This window comes from Mobula hypostoma, chromosome 12, assembly GCF_963921235.1.
Source record: "Mobula hypostoma chromosome 12, sMobHyp1.1, whole genome shotgun sequence".
Classification (NCBI taxonomy): Eukaryota; Metazoa; Chordata; class Chondrichthyes; order Myliobatiformes; family Myliobatidae; genus Mobula; species Mobula hypostoma.
Window position 1 is genome coordinate 71500582 of NC_086108.1, and position 17434 is coordinate 71518015.

Consider the following 17434-nt stretch of genomic DNA (forward strand, 5'->3'; position numbering starts at 1 on the left):
TTAGAAAAACAGAGGGCTCTGCGGTAGGGTAATTCTAGGCATGGTTGGAGGTTGCATGATCGGCACAACATTGTGGGCCGAAGGGCCTGTAATGTGCTGTAGATTACTATGATTCTATGATTCTATGATTTACAGGGGAAATTGGTGGTAATGTTCCCATTGGCCTGTAATCTTTGTCCTCCTTTGTGGTAAAATTTGCATGCTTGTAAGACAGTGTTGGAGTAGCCTAGGCAAGGAACCTCCATGCATTTTATAAGTGCTATACACTATAACCCCTGAAAATTTGGAAAGGTCAGGTTTGGGCTGATGGTGGGGTCCGGGGCCCGAGTGTATTGAAGCGACAGGGCCCGGTTCCAAGAACGAGGAACAACCTGATGTTTGGACGATTTAAGCACCAGGCCAGATTGATAAGGTCAGGGTGTTGGGACCGGAGGCAAGGGACAGATCGATTCAGCTTACTGTTCCGTGGAGTTTACTCGAATTTGCGCTAAATTTAGACTGTGGCCTGCTTTGGCTTCAGTGATGCCTGGCTTTGTGTCTGTGGAATCACCTTCATCAAACTTCAGTTCTAAATGCTATTTGCTTACTTTTATTGCTTGCATGATTTTTTTTCCTCTCTGCATATTTAATGTTTGATGGCCTTCTTTTTTTAGGGGGTTCTTTTGGGTTTCTTTGTTTTGTGTCTGCCTATAAGCAGACGAATCTCAAGGTTGTATAATGTATACATACATTGATAATAAATGTGCTTTGAACTTTGACCTTTACTCCAACTTCTCAATGTTTTTCTTAATGGGGAGTATTCAATGCTGGCAATAAATGCAAAAAGTGAGAAAATATTCAAGGGCCTACCATCCTTCAATGTGAATGGCAACTAAATTTGAAAAAAAGACATAATATCAGTATGAAACTTAAATATTTATGTTCTTTAAATAGAAAGAGTATTGACTTTGATGTTTTGTATTCTGTGACTTTGTTCCTTCTGACTTTGAAACCAGTTGCAAGAGATAATGGCAAAAATGTTGTTTCTGAATTATAATGAATCCTCTTCTTATCGGTTTTTTTTGTCTTGAATAAGTTTTTTGAGGCTTTGTTTACACAATTTTATATCTTCAAAGTTGCTGGGATTTGAACAGGTGCCATTAGAGCCTTAATTTTCAGAAGTTCAGTCTGATTTGACTAAGCATAAGCCCTTTGAACTGAAAGCCAGTACATTCTGTTTTTTACACTGCAAGATAATATAAGATTTGCTTTTTCACCTGTTAAGTATGAATGAACAAAACAACACACACAAAATGCTGGAGGAACTCAGCAGACCAGGCATCATCAATGGAAAAAAGTACAGTCGACGTTTCGGGCTGAAACCTTTTAGCAGGACTGGAGAAAAAGGCTGAGGAGTAGATTTGAGAGGTGGGGGGAGGGGAGAGAGAAACACCAGACAATAGGCGAAACTTGGAGGAGAAGGAGGAGGAGGAGGAGCAGTAGTAGTAATAGTAGTAGAGGGGGAGGGATGAAGCAAAGTGCTGGGAAGTTGATTGGTGAAAGAGGCAGAAGGCCTTGGAAGAAAGAAGAAAGGTGGGGGGTGGGGTGGAGAACCAGAGGAGGCGATGGGGCCTTTTCGGCCTGAAACGTCGACTGTACTTTTTTCCATAGGTGCTGCCTGGCCTGCTGAGTTCCTCCAGCATTTTGTGTGTGTTGCTCGGATTTCCAGCATCTGCAGGTTTTCTCTTGCTTATGAAAGAACAGAAAATGGTTTTGACACCTATTCAGTTATCAAATGCAAACAACAGTGTTGGTCTTAAATCCCCCCTATTTGGTCCTAATCACTATTGTCTCGCTTCCCTTTCAGTTGAGGGGTTAAAAGTCCTAATCAAGTTAGAAAGCTTCTTCTTGCTGGATGAAGAGCAAGCTCACAGGGCCACGGTAAAAATACAATTCATCTGTGTCACTGACCGTTTACGTCCAAGCTGCTTAATGACAGCCTATCAGTCAGTAGTTGGAACTAGTTACCGTGACTCACTCCTATTCAGAGGTGCCCACTCTTCCTTTTGGCAAGCTGAAATGTCTGGCAATGCATTGACATGATGGATCAGACAAATTATTGCACAGGACTAGTGGAACTGTGCTTATGGTTAAACCATTAGCTGCTTGTGGATGATTACGGAACAAACTGAAAAATGAATTGGAATATGAGGTATGACACATATGGCACAGCATGAAATAAGATAGCTTGGCACAAAGAGAAAGGATACAAATTTGAAAAGAATGGATGGAATTCACTAGGTAAATAAAACACTATCCAAAATGAAGCCTGTATTTTTACTCCCTGTGGCTGAAAGAATTCTGGCAAATCATGGCATAAGCTTCTTCTAGACCTAGAAAAAGGTTCTGAGATGATGATTTGTATATGATATTATGGCAATGGAATGCAGACAAATAAAGTTCAGCAGAAAATGACCTATAACGAGTACGCTTGCTCAAAGTAGTACCTAAGAATACTTAAACGCAGCATCTCAGCCCTGATAAAGGGTCTCAGTCCGAACCATCAACTCTTTTCCACAGATGCTGCCTGCCCTGCTGAGTTCCTCCAGTATTTTGTATCTGCTGCATCTATATATTAAACAGGAATATGTTGAAAGCATCTTCGAGTGGCTGGTCTGAATTTAATGGGGTAGGAAACAATGTTCTCAATGTTTCTAGTTCAGGAGTCATGTTGTGAACGATTGCTAATTAACCTTCCTTCTGCTGAGGTTTCCTGAATTTGGTTTCAGCTGTGCAGTGCGGAGACAGTAAACTGGCATCTCATTCTCAGAATGCAGGAAAATGTTTCTGAAGATTATAATAATTCAGCAGGGAGTGTTCAATTGTTAACTGCAATCCATAGTAAACATTGCAATAAATATCACCACAGAAGCCAATCATTTGGCCTATGAAGATTTGGCAGCATTATTCTCCACTTGAGCTACATAGTCAAACCCGGTTCCTGAACTTTGGGACAGCATGGTAGTGTAGTGGTTAGCACAATGATTTACAGTACAGGCGACCCAGGTTCAATTCCCACTCCTATCTGTAAGGAGTTTGTATTGTTCTCCCTGTGACAGTATGGGTTTCCTCCCACAGTCCAAAGATGTTAATTGGTCGTTGTAAATTTTCCCATGATTAGTCATAGTCATAATCATAGTCATACTTTATTGATCCCGAGGGAAATTGGTTTTTGTTACAGTTGCACCATAAATAATTAAATACTAATAAAACCATAAATAATTAAATAGTAAAATGTAAATTATGCCAGGAAATAGGTCCAGGACGAGCCTATTGGCTCAGGGTGTCTGACCCTCCAAGGGAGGAGTTGTGAAGTTTGATGGCCACAGGCAGGAATGACTTCCTATGACGCTCTGTGTTGCATCTCGGTGGAATGAGTCTCTGGCTGAATGTACTCCTGTGCCCACCCAGTACATTATGTAGTGGATGGGAGACATTGACCAAGATAGCATGCAACTTGGACAGCATCCTCTTTTCAGACGTCACTGTCAGAGAGTTCAGTTCCATCCCCACAATATCACTGGCCTTGCGAATGAGTTTGTTGATTCTGTTGGTGTCTGCTACCCTCAGCCTGCTGCCCCAGCACACAACAGCAAACATGATCGCACTGACCACCACAGACTCATAGAACATCCTCAGCATCATCCGACAGATGTTAAAGGACCTCAGTCTCCTCGGGAAATAGAGATGGCTCTGACCCTTCTTGTAGACAGCCTCAGTGTTCTTTGACCAGTTCAGTTTATTGTCAATTCGTATCCCCAGGTATTTGTAATCCTTCACCATGTCCACACTGACCCCCTGGATGGAAACAGGGGTCACCGGTACCTTAGCTCTCCTCAGGTCTACCACCAGCTCCTTAGTCTTTTTCACATTAAGCTGCAGATAATTCTGCTCACACCATGTGGCAAAGTTTCCTACCGTAGCCCTGTACTCAGCCTAGGCCAGGATTAAATTGGGGAATTGCTGGGTGGTGTGGCTCAAAGGGCCGGAAGGACCATCTCCACATTGTGCCTCAATAAATAAACATTTAAATAAATAAATAAACAACTTTTCATTGTTTACTTGAGCAGCATCTCATACAGGTGATGAATTTACCAACACCAACTTCACGCATTTGATTGCAGAGCATGCTGAGAGAGGCCTAACTCGGAATTAATTGCTTGCTTGGCTGGAGAATATTGAATGTTGCGTAGGTGACATAAAGAGGAGAACTGAAGAAGGAATAATATACACAGATATGAACACAAAACATGTAAAATCAGAATAGCAACAAAAAACTTCATGCTTTGTGCTCTTTTCTCTGTTTCTTGGACATCATTGGTTGTTTTAGCTTAAGCTTTTACCTTGCACACTGTTTATGTCCTAAAGAGCAGAGCACTTCTGTGCGAGATTCATATTAGTGTGCCTGACCTTTTCCTAGCAGTAAGTGTGCTCCTAATGACGCTATTTAGATCCCAATCAAAATGACAAATATAGATCCCATTGTTCCTCTTTGCAGACTATTTAAGTCTCATTATAATTGTAAAAGCTGTTTTACTTTTTTTGCAATAAATTACTTTAGGAATATTCCACTCTACTTTTCACATCAGAGAATTCAATGTTTGATTAAAAATGGTTGCTTAACAACCAGAGGCATTGAACATATCTCCGTCAAAAAAAAATTCCAGTCTGCTATATCCTGTCAATGAAGTTTCTTATTGAAAACTCTGCGAAGCACCTTCCTTCAGCATGTTTCATCGCACAATGGCATTTCCTTCCCAGCTGAAGCATTAATGATGTGGGTTGAAAGTGTCAATGAAGTCCTGAAATGTTAACTGCATGTACATGGATGGATAGACTCCCAAGACAAAAAGGTATGCAGAAAGTTAGCAAGTACTAATGAATGTCAGATCTCTGCCTCCACTAGCAGAGCTGCGAACTGCAACATCCCATTGCGCACAGGCCTTCAGTTTGAGAAGCCACATGTGGCATGAAATTAAAATGTTTCTTTGAGAAACTTTAAAAGACTCAACATGCCTACAACACATTGCCAAACAATTACATAAAGAATAATATTTCTGTATTGCTTTTTTAGATTAAAAATCATACAGTTTGAATGGGAAGATACATTTCAAGGTTATTAAGTCTGCAGATGGCACAAAAATAGGTGATGCAGCAGAGAGTGGAAAAGTTTATCAAAATCTGCCGGGTGATCTTGATCAGCTAGGTAAGTGGGTTGAAGAACGGACATGGTATTCAATCCAGATGTGTGCAAGGTGTTGCATTTTGGGAAGTCAGACCTGGGCAGGATGCAAACAGAAGAGTAATGCAGAACGGAGGGACCTAGCAGTTCAAGTACATGGTCCTCTGAAAGGGGCGCCATAGATAGACAGGGTGATAAAGAAGGTGTCTGGCCTGCTGGCCTTCATCAGGCAGGACATTGGGCACAGGAGGTAGGACATTACACTGCAGTTTCTCTATGTTGGTGATGCTCCACCTGCAATAACGTGTACAGTTTTGGTCAGCCTTTAATAGGAAAGATGTCATTAAGCTGGAAAGATTGCAAAGACGACTTAGGGAACTTTGGCAGGATTCAAGAGCTTGAGCTATCGGAGAGGTTGGGCAGGCTAGGGCTGCACTTATTGGAGCAATGGAGTACAGTGTACACTGCTTCGAGCCTCATTTAATGATCAATCTCATAGCAGAGGTTATTTTGTTCCACCCCACCTTCCCTTTTTAATCTCTTTCTATTTCATTGGAAAGCTCTGTAAACAGGAAGGTAAGCTGCAATTTCAGTATCACTTTTTAATCTATATTTCCATAGTACTTCTGAATTCCCTCCTCCAAGTGATTATTGTTGCCTTAAGCTTATCAACCCTATAGATTCTAAGTTCAAAGTTCAAACTAAATATGTTATTAAAGTACCTACACATTAGCATATACTGCACTGAGATTACTTTTCTTGCAGGCACTTACAAGGAAAAAAATACGACAGAATTTTACAAAAAATACTACACATAAACAGACAAAGACTGGCAAACATCAACTGTGGTGTGCATTAATAAGACAAACTGTGCAAGTAAAATTAATACTGAGTACATGAGATGCAAAGAATCTGTAGGCTGTAGAATCTGTTTAGAATAGTTGTGAATTAAATTATCCATACCAGTTCAAGAGCCTAATGGTTCTAGAGCGATAGTGTGGGACCGAAGTCTCTGTACCTCCTACCCCAAATTAGTAGTGATAAGAAGGATGGATAGTGGAGGTCTTCGATGATGCTAGCTGCTTTCTTGTGGCAGCACTCCATGTAAATGTACTCAGTAGTGGGGAGGGTTTCATCTGTGATGGACTGAGCTGTGTCCACCACTTTCTGTAATCTTTGCCATTCACGGGCATTAGTGCTTCCATACCAGGCCAAAATGAAATCAGTGTGCATCTTCAGAAGTCTGTCAACGTTTTTGGTGAAAAGCTAAAACTGCACAAACCTCTAACTAGTGGCGCTGTTCTGCCTTCTTTCCGATGAGACTAATGGGCAGGTCCCAGGACAGATCTTCTGCTATGTCGACGCCAAAAACCGTAAACCTACTGATCTTCTCTACCTCGAATCCCCTAATGAGGACTGACTCATGGACCTCCAGCTTCTTGTAGCTCTATCGTTCCAGGAAGAACCAGCTCTATGGTTTTGATGGCTTTGAGTGAGAGGTTGTTGTTGTGGTGCCACTCCACAAGATTTTCAATGCCCATTCATCACCAGCTTGATTTGACTACCACCAGGTTACACTTCGGTACATACAGGCAGATTTCTTCTTTGAATCCACATTTGCTCTTCTGTTCTGCATTATATTATCCACATGGTGCTCTCCTCATTATTAACTATTCTTCCTGGTATTTAATGAATGATTTATAAAAATATTCTCCACCCATGTCAACAATATACTGCCAATATTTTTCAATAACATAGACAGACATGTCCACACAGTTACATTCCTCACTGTTACCATGACACATCATTTGCATTTATGCTGATGACTTGGTCAGTGGACACTATTACAAAAGATTTAGTACCCTTAGTTATTAGAAGTTAAAAAAAGGACATCTTAATTGTTTAGATGTTATCAATACTACTTAAAACGCCCGACCTCCTTCTGTGAAACTTTCTTCTTTCCTGCTCTCTACTTTTACTTTTCAATATGTAACTATTTCATGAAAATTTTGGTAACTTGTTCCAAAAACTCTTTAGTGTCTTTTGCCTTTATTTTTTACATTTTTGTTTTTAAAGCTGTTGTAAAACAACCCACTGAGCTGAAGGTGGTTTATGTTTTTTCTCTCTTCACATGGCTGGGAAAAGTATTCTCATCAGCCTTTACCAGAAGCTATCCCTCTTTTTTTCACTCTTTAAGATGAATTGTTTTGCTTGGCTAAGTGTTTAAGAAATAAAATGTCCATTTCTAACTTGTTTCAGTTTTAGTTTTGGATTTTTTAAAAAACACTAGATGTTAATTTCTGTAGCCAAAAATTTTGTTCCAACCGCAAGATATGGTAACATATGTCAGTAAAACATTCTTTCCTGATAAGTGTGACAACAAATTGAAAGCTAAAGTTTTCATGCAGATGAAATCTAGAGATTCAATGATTGAGTAAGTTTGTATTTATCTCAACAACAGCTTCAAATAGAAGGCTCTGCACGAAACTGAATTTTTAAAAAGGAACAAGGAACCGCTAGATGGACTGACTAAATGACAATCAACAGATTCAAATATTTGGCACATACATAGCTGTCCTTGAACATCTCCCAGTTGCAGTTCTCTCTGAAGATGAAACATCTATGGATTTTTTCACTTGTCTATTTCACAATGTTAAATTCTGTTGGAATACAACCAAAACATTAGGGCACTTCAGTATTTGCATTTTAGTTCCATTGATTTTACCTATTTATTTCTCAGTTTTAATATCAAACTCTTACTTGTAGACTTTATATTGTGCAATATTTAAATAGTTGTTTGGTTTTACTTTTGCATTCTGTTTAAATATTTAAAATATAGGAACAGCACAAAGTCAATTCACATGCTTCATTATGTAGGGGATTTTAATGACCATGTTTTGAAACAGTGATTTAAATAGTATAACAATCTCTTCTTCAGGGTGTTGATACAATGTTCTGGAGTTTTCTCTGTCTTATTTTCTAGTGACAGTTTAACTTTTCAGGCTGGAAGGAAGTGTCTGGTGCTATACCCCAGGGATCAATTCTTGCTCCTCAATTGTTTGCTACTTCTATCTTGTTGCAGAAGGAAATGCAAGGTTTCCAAGCTTGTTGTTTAAACCAAAATATGCACAAGGGCACGACATGACAAGGGAACTGTGATGCCGCAATGGAATAAAGACAGACTGAATGAAAACGTGGAAAATGGAATTGGAAGTGAGCTCCTAAACTTCAGTAAAAGGAATCAGTAGTAGGGATAGAGTGAGACCGAAAATGAGTGAAATTCAGAGTGATCTGGGTGTCACAATAACTTGGCAGGCAGGTACAACCAGTAGTTAAGAAGGCAGATGGTGTTTTGGGCTTTCTTGCAATGGGATTTGGAATTTAAGAACAAGGTGTGTTTATTACAGCCCAGGGTGTTAGTCTGATGGTGGAGGAGGGGCGGGGTGCTACACCAGGAATGCAGTGCATAGTTTTGGGTCCCCTTACCCAAGAATAGACATGAAAAGATTCCTCAGTTTAATACCTGGGAAGTCTATCAAGAGAGGCTAGAGTGTTTGTTCCTGTCTTCTCTGGAGAATCAGAAGTGATCTTATTCAAGCATGTAAGATTGTAAGATTCTAAGTGGGCTTCACAGAGTAGATGTGAAGTTTTCACAACTGGGTGAGTCTGGATCTGGGGGTGGAGGACAGTTACAAAGTAAGACTGACGTCCAAATAAATTCTTTACTCATTGGGTAGTGGATCTCCGGAATTCTCTGCCCCAGGAGATGATGGAGGCCAGATCACTAATTATAATTAAGCTGGAGATAAATAAATATTTTCTCATAACCCTCTGAAATGACGGTTTCAAGGAACTGGTACAGAAGAACCCAGAACAGATCAGCCCGATCATATTGAATAGTTGGGCAGGCTAGAGTGACCTCTATGCTTATACCTGTCCCTTTTTTCTTGAGCTCTTGTGTGTTCTCTAAAGTTGCTGAAGCAGTCTGAAGTGTTTCCATGGCAATCTGTCACTCAGTTTACTCCAGGAACGTACATGCCAGTGTGTAAGTTTACTATGGGGCCACGACCATGCTGATTTGAACCTCTGTGGTTTACTGAATAACAGTCAAGAGTGAGAATCTTTCCACTCCCTAACAGTGGAATGACAAGGAAGGATATTGGCAATGCACTTAACTCACTCTTCAGGGCATATTTCTCTGGGAATTCTTCATATGCCCAAGAAACTTTAGGATGGGTGGTTTCATACATAAGTACAGAGGCAGTGCTGTTTGCGATGGTTTCTCTATCCCAAAGTTATCTGATAAAGCTAGTCCAAAGAAGCAGACGTAGCTACCGGAGATGGGAGTGTGCATTTCACTGACAGTTTCTACAGGCTGATGTCTCTCATTATTATATTGATCCTATCAAACTTATTTCTCATCAGCATGCTGCCCGTAGTAATATCATCCAAACATGCAGCATGTTTCCGAGTGTTTACCGCTGACACCAAAATCTGTCTCCTTCTCTTCCCTTCCCTCTTAATCCCTCCATTGTCTCTATATTGATTGTTTATGATGAGAGAAAATGTCCTTAAATTAAATATTAATTTCTCTGTAATTAAGTCTCTGTAGTGAGTTCCTGTCGCAAATTCCATTCTCTGGCAACCAGTTCCACCGCTAACCATGGGAGGTAATAGAAACTGAAGCCAATTAGTTTCTTGGAGCTGTATTTTGATTCACACTGAAGTTCAAAGTTCGTTCAAATCATACACACTGAGATTTATTTTCTTGTGGACATTCACAAAGAAACACAATAGAATCAATGAAAAACCGCCCACAGCAAGATGGACAAACAGCCAATGTTTCAACAAACTGTGCACATAGAAAATAGAAAAAATTGCAAAATAATAATAAGTAAACAAGCAATAAATTTTGAGAGCATGTGTTGTAAGGTTCTTGAAAGTGAGCCCATAAGTTGGGGAATCAGTTCATGTTGAAGTGAGTGAAGTTATCCTGTCTGGTTCAGGAGCCTGAAGGCTCCTGTACCTCCTTCCCGATGGCCTGGATGGTGGCGATATCTGATGATTGATGTGCTTTCCTGGGAGTGCTCCTTGTGGATGTGCTCAATGGTAGGGAGGACTTTGCCTCTGAGATCTTCAGTAAAACTGCTTAAGCTCAATTCTGCAACATCTCTATAGCACCGCTGTCTCAGCTCACCATCTGCTGAAATCCTCATCCATGCCTTAGTTGTCTGTAAACAAATATTATTTGGCTACACCATCATGCCCTCAGTAATAATCAACAGGCTCCAAAACCGGGGCCTCTGTACCTCCCTCTACAACTGGATCCTTGATTTCCTCACCAGTAGATCACAGTGAGTGTGGATTGGAAATAACTTCTCCTCCTCACTGACGATCAACACTGGTGCACCTCAGGGATCCGTGCTTAGCCCACTGCTCTACTATCCCAACACCCATGACTGTGTGACTATGCAAAGTTCAAAAGTTCAAAGTAAATTTATTGTCAAAGTACATAAATGTCAACCTGAGCTTCACTTTGACAGAATGTCAGAGCGTCATAGGAAGTCATTCCTGCCTGTGGCCATCAAACTTTACAACTCCTCCCTTGGAGGGTCAGACACCCTGAGCCAATAGACTGGTCCTGGACTTATTTCATAATTTACTGGCATAATTTACATATTACTATTTAACTATTTATTACTATTTTCTATTACTATTCTATTACTATTTATTATTTCTATTACTATTACTATTTCTATTACTATTTATTATTTATGGTGCAACTGTAACGAAAACCAATTTCCCCCCGGGATCAATAAAGTATGACTATGACTATGACTATGACTATTTTCTTGCGGGCATACTCAATAAATCCGTAATAGGATAATAATCATAATAGAATCATAATAGAATCAATGGACTGCACTAACTTGGGAATTCAACCAGTGTGTAGATAACAACAAATATGCAAATACAAAAAGAAGAAATAATAATAATAAATATTGAGAAAATAAGATGAAGAGTCCTTGAAAGTGAGTCCATAGGTTGTGGGAAATCATCTCCTTCGGTTCAAGAGCCTGATGGTTGAGGGGTAATAACTGTTCCTGAAACTGGTGGCGTGAATCCTGAGGCTCCTGTACCTTCTTCCTGAGAAGATTGAAAGAGTACAGAGAAAATTTATGAGGATGTTGCCAGGACTTGAGGACCTGAGTTATAGGGAAATGCTGAATAGGCCAAGACTTCATTTCCTGGAGAGTAGGAGAATGAGAGGAGATTTGATAGAGGTGTACAAAATTATGAGAGGTGTAGATAGGGTAAATTCAATCAAGCTTTTTCCACCGAGGTTGGGTGAGACTAGAACTAGAGATCAGGTTTAAGGGTGAAAGGTGAAATATTCAGGGGAAACCTGAGGGGAAACTTCTTTACTCAGAGGATGATGAGGGAGCGAAACAAGCTGACAGTGGAAGTAGTGGATGCGGGTTCAATGACAACATTTAATAGAAGTTTGGAGAAGTACGTGGGTGGGAGGGGAATGGAGGACTACGGTCCAGATATGGGTTGATAGGACTGGGCAGAGTAACAGTTTGACATGGTCTAGATGGGCCAAAGGGCCTGTGCCTGTGCTGTAGTGTTCTATGTCTCTGTGTAACTTCTCGTTTAGAGAACATGATCAGAATTTTCCTTGGGCCTGCTCCAATTGATTGCTGGAGCTTTCATTCACGTTTGTTAGAATCTAATCATAACACATCTAGGTTTCCACAGATTTTAATCAACACCAACTGATTGGAAGAACATCAAGGAAATTTCCACATTTAAACAAAAAATACTTCTCTGATAATTAGAGTGTAAGTAGTGATATATTACATTTATTACACAACATTAATATACACTAATATCCACTAATTGTGTATAGTAAGTTCTGCATTGGCTGTATTACTGAGACACCAATCATTCAGGGAGACTGAAACAGTAAATGTAGATGAGGGCAGCTTCCTGCAAGCAGAACGAGGAAACAGCCCATGACACAACTCTTTGGGACCTAGCTGTAGCACAACTATAATATCAATATCGTTCTTCTGTTTATTTCCCTTACCAGCCGTTGCTCACCACTGTAGCTTTTTAACCAAATTTTACTTTAAAGTTATACTGAAAAAAATGTCAATTATAGCTTTTATGGAACAACTGTAAGCTCTTGAATTACAGCAACAGAACCCAAATGTGCAGTAGTGCTCTTAAACTTCAGCTTCAGCTATTCTGGCACATTCTTTCTCCTTTCTGAAATCCTCGGGTCAACAGTTCAATATTGCAACCATCAGCTGAAGTCGGTCATGAAATGGGTGTCTGGTTTATTTATGTTTTTAACTTTATATAAACCTGACACCTCAATGATGGTGAATAAGAAATAAATCTGCATGTTGTACGCAAATGGAAACATAGTTATCTATTAATTTTAACATGAAACAGAAGATGTCTGATAATGGAAGCCAAAGAGCTGTGGGTAATTATCAGTGTGGATAATGTACTCCTCACATTAATTGTAAAGACACATTTTACGAGTAGAGTTATTTTCTGTTAAACTTTATCGTAAGTGGAATCTCACAGGGTGCTCAGGTTTACTTCTGTTCTAGAATCTTAGAGCTGGCCGATGGACTCCTAATATCTTATCTGGATCCTTTCCAAACATTCAGCGAAGCCAAAGGAGTGAAGTGAAACATTTACTTCCTGTAATTCTTAAAGAAATATCTTAACATATTGCATACGGCATATTTATTAAATGCCATTCTATGCATTCCATTTGTCGGTTTGGTATTTTTAAATCATATTTTTAATGAAGAACAAATTGGCACTTGTCCCCATGGAGGTAAATGAGATAGGAATGAACTAGTATTCTAATTCCATTCCATTTTCATCATTTTCCTGTAGGAATGGAAAAATCTTTGTAATAACTCAAGTTTCAAAGCCTAGCTTATTGAATTCTAATTTAAAATATGATTAAGTGGAGGGCTTTGGTAAGAAAAATATAAATGGAATCTGAGCTGCCTTGGGATGGATGAATGCTGACTAGCGATGGTTTGTTGTGCATTATTAAGGCAACAATGGCATTGAAGTGCGAGGATCAGAATCTGAGCAGAGCTCCCATCAATAAATAGCACATCTTACAATCGCTATAAACTAAAAACAGAAAACACAGAATGTGTATCAGCGTCTGTCGTCGTGGCTGTTGATGAAAGGTTGACATCCAAAACACTAGTTGTCATTTTACAGAGAAAATCAAGCGACAATACAAAATAGAAGTTTCACTGAAACATGCCCAATCACAATTAAATTCTAATTCTAATCAGAAATTAATATAGTGCATATCATTTGTCCATGATCAATTCTGACATTTTTTGGAATATCCGATTTGTCAATACAGTACTTTTCCCTCAAGGTCAACAAAGTGAAAGAGCTGGTCATTAATTTCAGAAAGGGTGCAGTGATGTACATGCTCCTGTCTACATCAATGGTGTTGAGGTTGTGATGGTTGAGACCTTCAAGTTCCTAGGTGTGAACATCATCAATAACCTGTTCTGCTCCAACTAGGTTGATGCCATGGCCAGGAAAGCTCCCCAATGCCTCCACTCCCTCAGACTGTTAAGGAAATTTAGTGCGTCCCTGTTGAATCTGACCAATTTTTATCAATGCACCATAGGAAACATATCACCATCACACCCCCGAAACTGGTGGGAAACCTGTCCTCGCTGGGTCTCAGCACCTCCCTCTGCAATTGGATACTGGACTTCTTAACAATAGGGCCACAGTCAGTCCGTGTGGGCAGCAACATCTTTCGTCCCATTACGCTGAGCATTGGTGCTCCCCAGGGCTGTGTGCTCAGCCCACTGCTGTTCACACTGCTGATGCATAACTGTGTTGCAGGATCCAGCTCAAAGCGTGTCATCAAATTTGTGGATAACACAGCAGCGGTTGGCCTTATCAAGAATGATGATGCGATGTAGCACAGAGAGCAAGTGGAGTGGCTGGTGGATTGGTGTGAGAAGAACCTGAGCTTGAATGTGGAGAAGATGAAGGAGATCATTGTGGACTTCAGGAAGGTGCAGACAGACCATCCCCCCCTGTGAGTACACAGCTCCTCTGTAGAGAGAGTTAAGTGCACCAAGTTCCTGGGAGTTCACATCACAATGACCTCACCTGGCACCCAACCTGAACAAGGGGATAAGGCAGGAACTGGATACTGATTGTGGATGATCAGCCATGATCACAGTGAATGGCAGTGCTGGCTCAAAGGGCCGAATGGCCTACTCCTGCACCTATTGTCTACTGTCTATTGTCTAAGAGGGCACAGCAACGCCTCCACTTCCTAAGAAGTTTGAGGTAAACAAGGCTCCCCCCTCCCCCTCTGCTTCTTAACTGTGTTTTACAGGGGCACCGTTGAGAATATTCTAAGAAGTTACATGGCCATCTGGTATGCGAGCTGTCGAGCATCGGTCCAGAAGTTCCTGCAAAGGACTGTGAGAACAACTGAAGGGATCATAGGGGTCTCCTTCCCATCTGTCGGGCACATTTATCAGGACTACTATGTGTGTAGGGCCCTTAGTATTATTAAGAATCCCGCCCATTCATCCAGCACCCTCTTTGACTTTCTACCATCAGGCAGGAGACTATGATGCATAGAAACAAGAACGGTCAGGATGAGAAACAGTTTCTTCCCCCAGGCCATTGGGATTCTGAACTCCCTGCTCCATCATATTCAGTGTCACTGGTTAATCTGTTCCATTCCTTATAATATTTAATATTACTGCACTTTAGTTTGGTATTTATGTGTGATTCATCTGTAGATTTTATCCTTACCTTCATAAGTTATTGTGTGTTACGTGCGTTATGTGTACCACTGTGCTTTACACCCTGGTTCAAAGAAACATTGCCTCATTTCTATATACATGATATGGTTATATAAGCTAATACATGCATATAGTTAAATGACATAAACTCGACTTGAATGGACCTCTTGTGCAATAAGATGGCTTCTTGGACTCACAATCTACCTCTTTGTTATGATCTTGCACTTCATGAATTACCTGCACTGCACATTTTTGGTACCTTTTACACTTTATTCTGCATTGCTATTGATGATCTTATTCTAGCTCAAGGCACTGTGTTGTGAACTGATCTGTATATTAGACAGTATGCAAGGCAAACTTTTCATTGTATCCTGGTACATGTGACAGTAATAAACCAATACTAGTACCAACAGGGACTGACCATTTTCATACTTCTGCATTGTTATAGAAATCAACAGGTCAACAGTAAGACTGAAGTTTATGGTAACCAGCTATTAAATATAACAAGGTACTGCTGAATGTTATTCCAGGTATGTTATTCCGGGGAATTATAGACCGGTTAGCCTAACGTCGGTGGTGGGGAAACTGCTGGAGTCAGTTATCAAGGATGTGATAACAGCACATTTGGAAATCGGTGAAATCATCGGACGAAGTCAGCATGGATTTGTGAAAGGAAAATCATGTCTGACGAATCTCATAGAATTTTTTGAGGATGTAACTAGTAGAGTGGATAGGGGAGAACCAGTAGATGTGGTATATTTGGATTTTCAAAAGGCTTTTGACAAGGTCCCACACAGGAGATTAGTGTGCAAACTTAAAGCACACGGTATTGGGGGTAAGGTATTGATGTGGATAGAGAATTGGTTAGCAGACAGGAAGCAAAGAGTGGGAATAAACGGGACCTTTTCAGAATGGCAGGCAGTGTCTAGTGGGGTACCGCAAGGCTCAGTGCTGGGACCCCAGTTGTTTACAATATATATTACTGACTTGGATTTGGGAATTAAATGCAGCATCTCCAAGTTTGTGGATGACACGAAGGTGGGTGGCAGTGTTAGCAGTGAGGAGGATGCTAAGAGGATGCAGGGTGACTTGGATAGGTTGGGTGAGTGGGCAAATTCATGGCAGATGCAATTTAATGTGGATAAATGTGAAGTTATCCACTTTGGTGGCAAAAATAGGAAAACAGATTATTATCTGAATGGTGGCCGATTAGGAAAAGGGGAGGTGCAACGAGACCTGGGTGTCATTATACACCAGTCATTGAAAGTGGGCATGCAGGTACAGCAGGCGGTGAAAAAGGCGAATGGTATGCTGTCATTTATAGCGAGAGGATACGAGTACAGGAGCAGGGAGGTACTACTGCAGTTGTACAAGGCCTTGGTGAGACCACACCTGGAGTATTGTGTGCAGTTTTGGTCCCCTAATCTGAGGAAAGACATCCTTGCCATAGAGGGAGTACAAAGAAGGTTCACCAGATTGATTCCTGGGATGGCAGGTCTTTCATATGAAGAAAGACTGGATGAACTGGGCTTGTACTCGTTGGAATTTAGAAGATTGAGGGGGGATCTGATTGAAACGTATAAAATCCTAAAGGGATTGGACAGGCTAGATGCAGGAAGATTGTTCCCGATGTTGGGGAAGTCCAGAACGAGGGGTCACAGTTTGAGGATAAAGGGGAAGCCTTTTAGGACCAAGATTAGGAAAAACTTCTTCACACAGAGAGTGGTGAATCTGTGGAATTCTCTGCCACAGGAAACAGTTGAGGCCAGTTCATTGGCTATATTTAAGAGGGAGTTAGATATGGCCCTTGTGGCTACGGGGATCAGGGGGTATGGAAGGAAGGCTGGTGAAGGGTTCTGAGTTGGATGATCAGCCATGATCATAATAAATGGCGGTGCAGGCTCGAAGGGCCGAATGGCCTACTCCTGCACCTATTTTCTATGTTTCTATGTTTCTATGTAATAAAATTCATATATAATATTCATACTGAAAAGGGGGGCTAATTATTGCCCTAACATCTGCAATGTTTTTATTTTGGATATAATTACATGATAAATGTCAGTTTCAAGTTTCAAATCAAAATTACAGCACTAAACACAAAGGATTACTTCCAGAACATTTGGTGTCTTAATTTGTATTTTGCAATTGCTGTGAGAAAAATATTAACTCCATTTCTGTATTATTCAGAACCTTTCAGGTCTGCACGCATAGAAAAGGAGCATTCGTGCTCATACAGCAGACAAAATGCAAAATACAGCACATGCCAACAATCCGAATTAAAGGAAAATAGAAAATATTGGAAACCCTCAGAGAGTCAGACAGTACCTTTGAAGAGTAAAACAAGAGACTTTTGATCTGAAATACTAAAGCTGCC

The 17434-nt window shown here is 40.5% G+C and overlaps 1 long non-coding RNA gene across 1 annotated transcript in view; it reads right to left on the reverse strand.

Moving 5' to 3' along the window:
- Positions 1–17434, reverse strand: part of LOC134355201 (uncharacterized) — a 55724-nt gene that overhangs the window by 10299 nt on the left and 27991 nt on the right. The window contains exon 2 of the long non-coding RNA XR_010019978.1: positions 7790–7881. This is a non-coding gene — a long non-coding RNA (uncharacterized LOC134355201). The remainder of the gene's footprint in view (positions 1–7789; positions 7882–17434) is intronic.